We start from the raw sequence: 12,386 nt of genomic DNA, 5'->3' as shown, positions 1-12,386 counted from the left end.
CTGGAAATCACTGCTTAAAGCTGTCCAAAAGCTTCCATGAAATATCTTTAAGCAGACATACAAACTGCATGCACATGCTGAGCCAACTCACCGATTTACAGACAGCAGCTATTGGTCTTGCTAGAGGTAAAATTTCATTTTAAGCCATTTTTAGTAGCTTATAATAAACTAATTTCTTTTAATGTCATGCTTTTCTATGCTTTCATCTATGCCAAAGCTGAAATATTTTGTTAAAGTTGAATGGAAATGAGCTCACAATTTCTGATCCGAGTTTAAAACATAAGCAATTTTGCAAAACTAATTATACATATTTAGAAAAATTTTAGAGTCTAGTTAGAAACCGTTCCTGTCCTGGAGACCTTACAAGCTTATGAAAATCTGAAGATCAACAAAGGACAGAACCATCATGCTCATTTTGCACATTTCATTAGTTCTAAAGAGCAAGCCAAATGTGTTGTGAGGAGGAATAGGGCAGGGTAGCAGGTCTGGCTCATAGCCTTACAGTTATGTGCATTTGCAATGCAGATTTCTCACATATGCAGTAAAGTTGCTATTACAGTTTGATCAAGAGATGGGTTAAAATACATGAACTGAACGGTGTATGAATAACTTCTTTTTGCAGTTTGTAATTGGTTCCAGTTCCAGTCCAGAGAGCAAGAAACCTCATCTTGGACATTTGCATTAGGTCCCGAAGGGATATCAACCCTCTTGCTTCGAAGCACAAAACAGCCTGTGACTGTGGGAATTGCACAGAAACTTCCCAAAACATGGAGGCTTTTGGCACATGCCTAACTGAGAATTTGTTTTTCCACATGGTGTAAGGCATAGTACTAGGTACTCTAAGGAAAAGGCACTGAATTAGGATCGATTGGCTAATACTTCAATACTCTCTTTCCTATGCACCTCACCATTCTTCAGATCAGCTAATTATATTCCTAGTAGAGGGTCCAGATGTATCTCATTCCTTAATAATTAAGTAATGTGGTCTTGCATGGCAAAAGAGATTCATCAGCCAATCTTACTCATCCCAACTTTAGCCTATCATTTTTTTCAGCTGAACGAAGTATTACTCTGACTGCTGTCACTAGTTAGAAAAGCAGAAGTTAAATAGATCTGTCACCTTTAAACTTCCTGGTAAGACTTTGTTAACTCTTTCAATTATATACATATTTATTCCAGGTTGATTTCAATCCCGTATGCAAATGGCAGTTCTACACATGGAAAGGACAAGACATTTTGTATCTATTTATGTGCTTTTTGCAAAAACTGATTTTGCAAAAGCAAAGTGGAATGTGATAAGAAGGTCACTTATTTTCTATTGTATTACAAAGAACTGGTCACAACCAGGTTCACTCAATGAAGTTGAAAATCATCTATATTTTCTTAAGTACAGACTAGTAAAAAATTTTTATTATGTTGGGATCAGAGTGGAAACTCACTAGCAAAAATCATGAATGTTTGCCATTACAACACCAAAAGACTGAAATCCTCCTTCATTTTCGGGCAGCCTATGAGCCACTGTACCGCTCCAGATGCAAACGTGGCACCTTGACTCCAGCAGAGAGTAGCTGGCTGGTCTTTTGCAACCTGCTCATGGCAACTCAAAAATCAGTTTACAATGACTTTGCCGTGTGGACAGAAGAGAGACTATATAACCCCTATTTTGGAAATTATCTGATCACAGAGTGAAGGGAGCAACTTCACAAGCTGAAGCACCGGCTGCAGGAATGATAGTTATTACAATGAAATAAAATACTTCTTTCCTAGCCCTGGTGTAATTTATTTAATGTAAATCTGGTTGGCAGCTCACTTCACCTGTGATAAGGATCGGAGACACCTTTAATGACCACTTTATTTGGCTTTCATCTGTTAATAGGAGCAAAAGAAACTCAGTTATATTTCTAAGAGGAAAGGAAAATTCCTATTGCCCCACACTGCATATATACTCATTATTCTAATGTTCATAAAACTGGTGGGCTGTCCAGTGTAAATACACAATACAAATTATTGAAGAGATATTTTCAATGAAACTTAAGCTTTTATGTCAACTGTTATTTTTGAAAACTTGCATGGAATCAAACGCATGTTGAAAGGACAGGTAGAAGGTGGGAGATGACTGTGCCTGGCAGTATTCTTGGAGCAGGAGAGCAATTTCTTAGTAACTATGGGTTGATACTTCTGCAAAGAAATGAACAATATTATTGAAGGACACCTCTGAAACACTTTGTATTGCAACAATATCGGAGGCAGAAGCTGGCGCTAAGAGTGAGGATAGATACTTGCTGTGTATTAATAATGATTCTGTAATTATTTTCATACCACAGGAAATAGGATGTACCTTGTGATCAAGTTAATGTTGAAGGAAATGATCCTCCCACTACATAAATGCAAACTCCATGGTCTATTTGCCCTGAACTCTAGAGTTCTTTAACCTTGAATGTTGAATAATTCACACTTTCTGGTTTCAATTGTATAACATAAAAAAACCCCATCAACGCTTTTCACAAGTTTTACATTAGTCTACGATTCCTAAGATCTCTCGGGGCGGGGGGGGGGGGGGGGGGGGGGGGGGGGGAGAGAGAAAAGAAAAGAAAGGAATTTTGGCAAATCTGTCGTTATTCACTCCAACGTAATTCTCCTAGAGAATCACCAGAATTTGTAAAAATCATCCACCTTCCTAACTGTCAGCCAAAGTTTTCAAAAAATAGCACAGACTACCTCCCACACTGCAGCTTTGCCACCATGTTCCCTGCCCATATACCAGCATCCCAGTGGCATGGCAAATCACCTTTCCTCCAGCAGCCACAAGAACAAAACAAACAGTCACATTTTCCACTGAAGCTTGTTGTTGAACCCATCCATACAGTAATTCACTTTCCTCTACATATCCTTTCTGTAAAACAAGGGCACAGTTTCAGAGGCAATGAATGCTCTCCCCCAGTTCTGGGATGCCAACATTTATATCCCCCACTGAGGCATTTTTAGACTATATTTCACACACCTTAAGTTTGGAGTTAAGACATATAGATGACATCCTCAGCATTTGAACTGAAAGCCTTGGTTTCCATCACAAATGTAATAACTATGTCGACACCATTCTGCAATACTTCTATTTAAAAATCAATTTACCGAATTCCACAATAACATAAAACAGTCAATGACAAACTGCTATATTAATGAAATGGAGAAACTAGTATGACTTCTACAAAATTATTAAAATTCATAATATACGTCCAGGTCAGTGTGACTTGCACTGGAAGACAATTATATTTTGAAATACATTTTCCCACTTCTCCCCTCCCACCGTTCACCTGAGCCTACAACACATCTCAAACTCATTGTGGAAGCCTGTCCACAAGCTGATAAATGTTATTTGCCACTAAACTGCTCCAGAACAAAAATTGCAATACATGCTATCCTACCTTTATAACCATCATGATAATCTTACCCCAGAAGAAAGCACTCAGGAACTCTGAATACACCATGTATTTCAGTGGGTGATATATTTCATCCAGTGCATGCAGGGAAACCCCATTGGTGGCACTGAATTACTGCTGCACCTTGATAAAGGATGGTTATATCTACTAAGTTTAACAAAAAACTGCCTCTGACCTAAGTCAGACATCTTCAAAGATCCATAAAATGCCTTTGAGAGATGGGAATTAAATTCACTACTTAAAAAAAAAAAAAAAACAAATCAGAAAACACACCAGTTTTATAAACCACTATGGTATTGCCCTCAGTCTGTCCTTTTTGATCTCTCTGTTCCTCCTGTGCAAACAACTTCTTCTCTTGCCTGTTCCACCACAACTGAGCCTGTCACCTCCATACCTACCAACTCCAAAAGTGCTAATTACTCCTTTTTTCTCGTAATCTAATTAATAAAATTAATTAATTAAATAAAAGTATGAGCAGTTGTTTCTAACTTGTGGTTAGCTTTGAGTTTGTTGCTTCTTTGTCAGATATGAAAGTACCATGTGCCAGAAAGCTTTTTATTTCTGCATCAGGCTGCTTAATGAAACCTGTTAAATCTCCCTACACTTTTTTTCTCTTATGTTCTGAGACTCGTATAACTACACCACAAAACAGCTGTTACTATACATTTGTAAGGCAATTTCTCAGTTAATTGAACCAATTCATTACTGGAAAAGTAAGTGGGGTCTATTGCATTTTGTCCTGTTTAGATTTCTTTATTGATAGATAGAATTTTTTTTATTCTATCCACTTTAAATAAATTACACACTTGAACAGTCATAATGGGGAAAGTTTAGCAAAGTGAGTGTCATGCACTGAGCCAAAACTCATTGCAGGGAACATCTTATGTATTAGAAGCCTTGTAAATTTATTTTGTTTGAGTCAATTTTCTACTCAAAACAAGGGCCAACAGGTAATTTTTTCTATCTGTTTGTTTTAGCTATGGGGCTTCCTTTCATTTTCAAAACTTGCAGTAAGCAAGTTTAGCCTCTGCAAAAAATTTCCAGAGTTCCAAAAAACATTTGCAAACTTCTTAGGATGTAGTCACGTAGGAATATAGGGATATATAGGAATAGATGTATTAGTGTAAGTGAAAATTTTAAAGAAAGACAGCATTAATTTTCTTCTTGAAGTAGCGTGTTGTACTCCACACACAATATATTCATTATTAAACATATACATTTTGGTTTCTACCATTATTTTTTTCTCTTGCCTTTTGGCAGCTGTCAGAATTTATAGAAGGATTAGGAAGAACTTAAGGTCTGTGGTATTTTTCTGGTTGCTGCCTGTCTTTGAATTCATCTGGAATGCGTAGACTGGCTTTTGCAAATATTTTCTATCTAGCTCTATTCAGAAGAATTTTCAGTAAGACTCTTTCTTTGTCATTTATGTGCTGGAATGTAAGAGGAACTCATCAGGTCTTCTGTACATAAAATGTGTCTTCTGGACACTCTTCTTTCTGTAAAGACTCTATAGTGAGGGATAATTAGAGATTATTGGTATGGAAGTGAGAAGGATAAATAAAATAAACACATGAAAAATAAAAAGGATTAAATATAAACTGGGTTCATGATTAACTGCCCTTTAAAAACCTGTCTTTAAGAAATATCTTGATGATTTAGACTACTATGTAATACGAGGTATCTGCAAGACTTTCACTCTTTCATCCCTCCTCCTCTTCTCTATTTTCCACATTTGCTATATTTAATCTCTGATTAGATGTAAATGCTGGGAATCAGGCAGGGGTCACCTTGAGTTTGTACAGCACCTAGTTCAAACGAATCCTATTCTTAGTGGCAAAGTTATTACTGGATGTCATAAGATCACCCTCAAAATAGCACTCCAAGAAATCAATTTCATGGGTCCCAATCCTGCAAAGACTCTGCCGGAATTAATTGGGCCATTGGAGAAGCATGAAGTAAAGTAAGTTCAAGCAAGTCTTTGCAGGATGACAGATGCACACTGGAGAGTATGAATATATTCTTTGCTGCAGTTCAGAGACACAAGTCTAAGCATATGGAGCAGGTAAGCTGAACTTATGTTACGTAAAATTTATGGAATGAGCAACTGTGAAAATACTGTGAAAATGTGCGAAGGAGAGAACTAAATGTTTTTCATCACATTTTTCACCAAGAAAGTCATTCAAGACAATGGAACTTGTTTAGTACTGAAGACGCAAGGTATGCTGCCTTTCTTTATTGAAAGTTTCAGCTGAGTGGAAAAAAAGAAAATTAAAAAAAATCAATTTCAGATAGGGAAATTATTCCTGGGTGTGGGTGTAGATAGAAAAATAAGGGTAGTGCTTAAGATTAAGCAAGGAGTAGGAGGAAATGTCTGTAGAGGGGAAAGTAGAATTTTATATCCTTAAAGTACAAAGTTAAAAGACATCTGAAATACATCTGAAATAACATCAGTAAAGAGAATGCAAAATTATGAAGCATACCTTAATCATTTGTCAATAGTGGTCAAATGCAATTTCATTTTTTTCCTGCCAGAAATTGAAACTCTATTTTCTTTTGACAGGGGAAAAAAGTTCCATTAACCCCAAATAAATCTTCTCTTTTTTGTTTTCTTTTTTCCTTCTTTTTTTTTGAGGCTTTATAAGAAAAACAGTCAAGAGAATCATTAAACTGTTGGAGGAGGAGTCATAGCCATCAGCCCAGATGATTTTCAACAGCTCTCAGGATGTGTGTGGCCTAAATTCGTTTCCTGCCTCTAAGCCTCGAAAAGCTCAAACCTACATCTCCTGCCTCCCAAGAGAGAGACCTTGGGAGCCTCCATTTTTTATTTTTTTTTTTTTTAAATGGAGTGATTCCAGCTGGAAGCTCTTTGAAGGAAACCTACAGTAAAAACTCTTTTTAACAAGTGGTGAGACTGTTCCCAAGGAATTAGGAGACCATTCAATATCTTCAAATATCTGCGTGGCACAATATCTCTAAATATGGTAAAATATGATACTATGAAGGCAACTTTCGGATACAATTATGCATTAGCATAACTAAGTAAAACAGAGGGAACCCAGCAAGATAATTAATCTACCACCATTTTTGCTCATAGGTACCCAAAGCAGAAACTCATCTAATACTGGGGTGGGGAGTCAGATGGAGACGGCAGGGAGTGCGGGAGTGGGAAGCAGGCTGCCCAGGAGGAAAGTCCTGGCACGTCACCTACTCCCACCTCCTCTTCTAGCCAGGGAGAGCTCTGACAGGGACTCATATGTGCACTTGGCGCTGTCGCCTTTCACTTGTCCAGCTCCTGCTGTTGCAGGACGTCCTTCTCCCCTCCTCCTTTTGCTTCCATTGGTTTCTTGTATCTACTGAGGCTTTCCAACTGGTCCTTGAGGTTGGCCAAGCTCTGGGCCAAGACTTTTGTGGCTGCCTTTGAAGTACCAAAGCCCTGCATGCTTCCCAGAGGGGTATTTCGGCAATGATGCACTGCAGCCAGACAAAGGAGGGATGGACCAGAATAACCAGAACTGTGGTAGCGCCTCTGGAAGAGATGGAATTGTCTTGGGAAACTGAGAGCAAAGGTAAACAATTGTGGAGTTTGCCTGGGTGTTTTGCCTCTGACTTCAACTTAAATAAATGAAAGGGCACGGACTTTGTCATCTTAAGCATATAATTCCTGTGATTAGTAACCATCATGATTGTCACTCTCAAGTCAGTAGTGTGATATTGTCCATGTTACATATTCACAACCATTGGCTCACTCTCTTGGCTGCCCTAATGTAGACCCATAAAAGATTTCCAAGATTAGGATTAAAATCTTTCTAATTTAACCCAATACCCACATCATATTTATCCTCCCATAACTCTTTCTGACTCTCTCCAGAGAAGCCAGCTGTTGTCCATCAGTCCACTACATTTCAGTATTCAATTTGCAGAGCCAAAGGAAGTGCAAATGCCTGTAAGTTCACATCTTACTCTGCTACCTTCACTTTTGAAGCAATCATTACAGAACACTTTCCACCAAAACTGCAGCATGAACAACTGTGCAGAGAAAGGCCATGAATTAAGGACTTTGTTTCCAGTGTTGTCAGGCCAATGTTTTTTTAAGTGCAGCGCTAAATTAATTTATGATAACAGACAGCTGCATGCCGTAACCTTCCCTCTATATATTATGCAGCAGCACAAATCTGACAAATAATACACAAGGAATTATTTGTAACATTCATAATTATACTTACTCACAAATACGCCATAAAACAATCCCAGGCTGGCAGTTTAATAGCTTTATCTCTGATTACTGTTCCCATAAAAACCTCAGAGAAACAGAAGTGCCTGCATTTGGATGACAAAATCCCCAGCTATTTCAAAGACAACAAAAATTTTAAAACAATAAAGATGTTTTTATTGTTCCCTACAGTAAAAGCATGACAGACTAAATAACGATACTAGCATAAATTCAAGGAAAGCCTCTCTCTCTAGCAGGGGCTGAGACAGGAATCGTTGGCCTCAGGCATTAGCTCAGTCAAGTATTCATAGCAATCTTCATAGCAATTCTTATTTCAAAGTAAAACCAGCCCATGTTAAGATAAATTTGAGATACTTTTCCAGTTTTAATGTGTTTTTTCTTTCAGATATCAAAGGTGCTTTGGCACAGGGTTTTCAAAACAGTTTTCTACTCTCAGTGCATTCTCCACGCTGCACAGACATCGTAATTGTCAGTAAAACACAAAAAGCTGTCGTGCAGCTTTCCTTTTATTCCAAAATTGCAACTTTGACCTCCATCCCTTCCTGAGCTGGCTGTTATTTGTCTCCCTGGGGCCTATCACTTCCTTTCCATACTGCATCTTAGTCTTCTTCATGCCCAGCCAGAAGGTGAGGACTCCCACTAAGCTGGTAGCACAGCTCCGCACTTCCAAATAGACCCCCAGGATTTGGCAGGAGACCACACTTCACACATGCAGCTGTGGGATAGCCGTGCACCATTGCTGGATCTCATCTGCAGGGACCTGAGAAAAAGGGTTGCTCCAGGGTTATGTTGAGATATGGGATCTGGCTATGGTTTATGTGTCACGCGAGACAAGAAATGTTACAGCATTATGCATCAGACTTGGTGCTTTCATCAGTTACTGCTCATTTTTACTTTCTGACATTTGGGTGGGATTTGGTGGGATTGATCTCTCCAAAGGGAAGTTTTTACGACTGGGCTGGAGTTCTGGCAGCCCCTATGTAGCCAGGAAAGAAATGGGCACTTCCAGGGTGCCTATGGCAAGTTGGTTAAAATACCTGATTTTCTCTATGGATTATAAATGCAGTTTGTATAGTTAACTTGGCCATCTGCACTGCAGACATGTAAAGGTGTGGGAAAAAGGGGATATGAATTCCCACCTTAATCTTCAGCACTGTAGTTGGAGCACAGTAAGTAGGGCAAAACAAGAAATTAAAAAAAGGGGGGGAGGGATGTTTTAAAGCAGTTATTTTATAATGGCTATCCTTATTCCTCTTTAATTAGATGTCTTAGGGCTGAGCAGAGAATTATCATTAACAAAAAAGGAGGAAAAAACTTTTTTTCTTCCTAAACATGAACCCACAGCGATGATGCAGTAGAGTTGTTTCTAAGAGGTCATGTCTATTCGTCCTGTCATCACAGAGCCAAAACACAGGTATGTCTATGGTCTCCACAATATTTGAAATTTCTTTGAACCATGTTGTCTAGCCCAGTAAAACATCAATGATGGTATAACTCTAACATCTGCATAAGGCAATACTGTATCTGGATATCTTATTATTCCTCCATTTCCAGTCAAAGAAGTGTCACTAGAGGAACGGCTTTTTGTCACTGGAATTCTATCTCCTCTGCCAAGAATCTAAAATGTTCTTACTGGTAAGATTTTATCTACAGAGGGGAAACCATGATGCCTGGAGTGCCCTGGGCATAAAAAAGGGAATATGGAACTAATCGGTGTTTGCAGTGAAAGGGTTTCTGTTTGGAAACAGAAATTTGTCTCCCACGGGAAATTCTACCACTTGAAATGGTTTTCATTCTGAATTTGAGAAAAAAAAATATTTGCAAAAAGAAGAAAATTAAACCAGAAAGAGAGTGATTCATAACCAGCAAAGGATTTTGTTTCAATAAGGTAAAAACACAGAAAATGGAAGTAAAAAGAATAACTTGAAATGACAAAATAGAAAATACATATTTTGCCAATGGAATGAAATGACCTGGAAAGAATTCTTTCTACTGCCTTTTATACACAACTTCATCAAAATGGATACACTCTTGTGAAGCTCTTCAGTTGCTAAAACTGTCCTTTCTGATTTTTGCTAAATGACGTTTCCCAGCAGCAGAATTGTCTATCCAGTTTTTAAGCAGATCTATTTTAGGGGATTGTGCAAAAAGTGGTTAAAAGCTCCCAGGAGCAGTCTAGCGTTGTTGCAGCCAGATTGATCTAAGAATGCAAACAAGGGGAGATTTGTGGGGAGTGACTACAGGTTGCCCCAGGCCAGCTGAGCTAGGCACAAATACAGGTGAGGTACAAGGCCTTCTGCAGGCTGGAAGTAAAAGCAGCAATCTCCAAAGGTACTTGCATTTCTGGACAAGTGCATTAGCTGAAGTTAGGCCATGTGAGAGAAAAGGTACCTGGTAGTTCTACTCACAAGTGGGGTCCTCAGTGATAAAGCAGAAAGGTCAGCAAGTTTTTAGGGTTCATTCCTGTTTGGTAAACAGTTAAAATAATAAACAGGTTCAGAAAAAAACCAAGACCAAGTCACTTTTCTGTCAGATTTGGTGGATACTTGCATCCACTTCAGTTTAATATTTCTGTTAAGGATCTGGATGATGAAATACAGCATGTCTATACTCTTGCACATCTTGTCTAACAGGGCTGGCTGCGAGCATTTGGGAGAAACAGGTTCTGTTTCAAAGCTTGATAACTTTGAATAAATGGTCTGAAATCAACAATAGCCAATTGTGACAAGCATTCGTTTGAGAAAAAGGAATCAAGGAGATGCATACAAAATGGAGAAAAAACTTCTTAGGCAGCTTTCTGGTAGACAAAGAGCTAGAAGAGGTGACACTGGGTAGCAAAGTGAATGTGAGTTAATGTGATACTCTTGGTCTTTGGGAAGCATCTACATAAGAACTGGAAGAGAATCAGCAATGATGACTAATGCATCCAGTTTTAAGCAACACACCCAAAGAGGTAGACTGAAAGAGAAAGAACAAGAAGAATGATAAGAACTTTGGAAAAAAAAAAATTTTGAAGAGAAGTGGATGTTTGACATCTAAATATTTTTACTAATGAGAATTGTACAATATTCTTATCTATGCATCTCAGACTCACCTTAATTGCCAAAGCATTGTGGATTACCAGCTTCCAATTGATTGTACTGTGTTGTGTTTAATCTGTGAATGGTTGGTTTGAAGTCTTGACCTAAACAGATGAAAAGATTCTGTTAGTGGAAGAATCGTGCTTAATGTTGTGAGCTACTAATTCATACAAAAAGTAAACAGAGAAAGAAGTAAATTTCAAAACAGGGACATGAAGAGGGACCAACTGTCAGTTTGCTATACTTCCTCTCTAATTCAGAGATAAAATAGTACTGGGTTTAGTCCCAGATTACAGATACAGAAGAATAGGGAAACTGATTTTCTTGTTTTGAGTGTAAGACAAGAATTTCAGCAGTTTTATTTGGAACTTCTGACTGCAAGCTCCAGTGGCAGGAGATTTTTCTTTGATGCTAATGCAGCACTGATAAGTGAGTATTCTGATGGTGCTCAGTAAATTATTCTGCTTTGTATTGAGCCAGACATCAGCCAATGCAGAGATAAGATGGAGCTTTGCCAAGTGGACAAAACCATACAGTCTCTGACTTGCATCAATTTTTTTCCTTTAAGGGGAAAAAGGATATAACAAAATGTATTTGTTGGCTAAATGGACCTTATCTCAGTTACATGGTTGTACCCTACAGCACTAACGCTGAGTACAATTAACCTTATTCCAGATATATGATACTGAAATTGTCATCAGAAGCAGTCCTGAAATTTGGGGCTATGGAGCTATATAATGAGACCATTATATATGTATAGCACTTACCTAAATTACTGACTGAACCAGTCGATGATTTGGAAGCCTTTTATAGCCAACTTCAAATCTATTTTTGACAATGATCCATCTTTTCAGAACAATAGCCTGTAATTAGGGGCATGTGAAGTTTGTCTGTGGACTTTTGGCAGATGTTTACCTAAGCATGCAGCTGTTCCTATTTCACAACCATGTCTTAAATTGACATTACTGCTGTATCCTCTAATGCTAAACTTTGGCAACATTGTCAGATGTTACCAGCCAACAGCGAAGACGATGAGGTTGAAGGAATGCCTGCATGTGTCGAACATGCCATAGGGACCAGGTGGAAGCACCTGAGTAATTTGGCACTCTTAATGCTGACCCACATGACGGAGAGTTGAGACCATGCTTTTGTTAAGGAGACATACGAGATGACAATGTGAGAGTCAGAGCTCCAATATGCTTACATAACATTCCACAGTCTGGAACATATCCTAAGCGACACCTTTTCAAAAGGCTGAAAAGAATTTGGTCTGATCTATAACAGGAACTGACAATTGCATTGCCAGTATTTTTGCTACAGATTTGCTTTACAGTTTTGTGCTGAGAACAAAGATGCAGCAGGAGAGACATCCACTCTTCACTATAAACAGACTTCACGCATAAAACCCTCACAATTTTTAAATGAAATTAAATTATTTTGCTTGTAATTTGTGCAGCACAGTTACCTTCTGCAGCTCCTGTAATAAGTCTCCATAGAACAATTTTCATGTCTGTATCTCACATACCAGGAATAACTCATTTGTCTGATGTTTAATGGCTCATGATTGTCATGTTCATTACATTACATAATAAAGCTGGGATCTAAATCCTGGATCTTTTACGATCCAGGGCAAGATCT

The sequence above is a fragment of the Gavia stellata genome, chromosome 5, assembly GCF_030936135.1.
Source record: "Gavia stellata isolate bGavSte3 chromosome 5, bGavSte3.hap2, whole genome shotgun sequence".
In the NCBI taxonomy this organism is placed as follows: Eukaryota; Metazoa; Chordata; class Aves; order Gaviiformes; family Gaviidae; genus Gavia; species Gavia stellata.
The sequence above is the reverse complement of the archived record's forward strand: the minus strand, read 5'-3'. Positions refer to the sequence as shown.